Consider the following 1,775-nt stretch of genomic DNA (forward strand, 5'->3'; position numbering starts at 1 on the left):
TCTCTACCCCACTCTGCTCTATGCCACTCCATTCCTCACAATGATATTCAACGCCATGCCAAGGCACACCACTTCATTATATTCCACTGTATTCTATGACACATTACGTCACTCTACTCTTTGCACTTCAATCTACTCCCTTCTATGACCCTCCATTCATCACCACTCCATTGTTTGCTAGTCAAGTTTACGCCAGTTCATTCCACACAATGCAACTCTAAAGCAGTATGCACCAAGCAGCTGAATGTGTCTGAAGAGACACCCAGAAAAGGAAAAAACAACAATATGTGGGGGCCTGTTCCGAGCCCCTCCTGGCCTGGAGGAGTTTGGTCGGCCGTGGATTAAGTTTTTGCAGTGTTCACTTCCCCGACCCCAGCAGTCATAGAACACTTGAGACTTGCAGGGCAGAGTGGTGGATCTTGTTAAGAAGTCTGGGCTTCTTGGTTTATGGGGAGTCTTGTCACTGGAAGCAGAGAGGTAAGTATTTGCTGTGATCTGCTACTCAAAGAAAAGACCCTGATCTAACTTGAAAAGATGGGTTTTAAACAAACGCTAAATCTATCCACTCCATGGACACTGTGACCTCTTTTCAGCCTATCAGAGCCACACCAGGGTAGTCTTTTCAGAGCCCAAGTAGCTCGCCGTGATCGTATAGTGGTTAGTACTCTGCGTTGTGGCCGCAGCAACCTCGGTTCGAATCCGAGTCATGGCATTGCGGGTGGCAATGTCACGGCAGTTGGGCAGCATTTTTATTCTCACTTCTTAATATTTACATGAGTTAAGAGCTTGAACCTAATTTCAACGGTGAAATTAAATGTCTTTGAAGAACGCGTTAACAATGTTATTATTTATTTCACCTTTCTGCGCTTTTACGTTTGTGGCGGTCCTGATGTGAAAAGTATGAGCTACAGTTTGGTTTCACGGGACCCGGTCAGCAAGAGGGATGGATGTCTGTGTCTCCTGTACCAGCTGCGCCGAGGCTCCTGTACTGACGCGGAGTAGCTTTCAATGTTGAAAGGGATCCTGCTAGTCAAATATCAGTTTTTGCAGCAATTCAGGCCGCGAAGAAAAAAGGTCTAAAAATTAATATTTGTATAGAAAGTAAGACTGAGCTCCCAAGGGTCTGAAAGAAAGAGGCGACGGAGAAGGACACTGAGAGGCACGCTCACCCAATCAGCGTTTGGCTTCATCATCCCGCACCCGACGGATCACCGGGCAGCTAGAGGGAAAGTTTTAAAACTTAAGCCAAGTTTATTAGTCGTGGTCGAATCGTGAATTACACAATTACGCTCCTTTGTGGAATTTGGAGTAATGTGGGGAAAGACATCTACCCAAGAGCGGAGGAAAAGAGCGCGAGCAGCGGCTGTTGTGCCAGTTCTGTTGCATTTAGAGCGATTTTCTTATGCAAAGTGTATATCAGGTTCCTTTCGGATCTGAGCGTGTATTTTGCACCAGGAAAATACCCTTGTGTAATTCTGTACAACCTCGCATAATGTTGCTGTAATTTCGCGTAATTACACTGCAGTGAGTTACACTGGTTACGCCAATCCCTACATTTGACTCATGTTTAACAGAGAGGTCCGTCCATCTATTGATCCATTCATCTGTCCATCCATCTTTTTGCCTGTGTGCCTGCTTATCTATCTGCTCACCTACGTGTGCGTGACTGTGAACCTGTCTAACAGAGTGTTGATGCCTGGCTGTATGCTTTGTTAACACTATAACGCTCATAGGGACATTGAGGAGGACATCTTGGCGCTATGGTTTTTTTTCGT

General features: G+C 45.7%; 1 non-coding gene across 1 annotated transcript; it reads left to right on the forward strand.

Moving 5' to 3' along the window:
- Positions 1-640: 640 nt before the first annotated feature.
- TRNAH-GUG (transfer RNA histidin (anticodon GUG)) lies at positions 641-712 on the forward strand. The gene has a single exon. It is a non-coding gene; the product is annotated as a tRNA-His (tRNA).
- The last annotated feature ends 1,063 nt before the right edge of the window (positions 713-1,775 follow it).

The sequence above is a fragment of the Pleurodeles waltl genome, chromosome 12, assembly GCF_031143425.1.
Source record: "Pleurodeles waltl isolate 20211129_DDA chromosome 12, aPleWal1.hap1.20221129, whole genome shotgun sequence".
Classification (NCBI taxonomy): Eukaryota; Metazoa; Chordata; class Amphibia; order Caudata; family Salamandridae; genus Pleurodeles; species Pleurodeles waltl.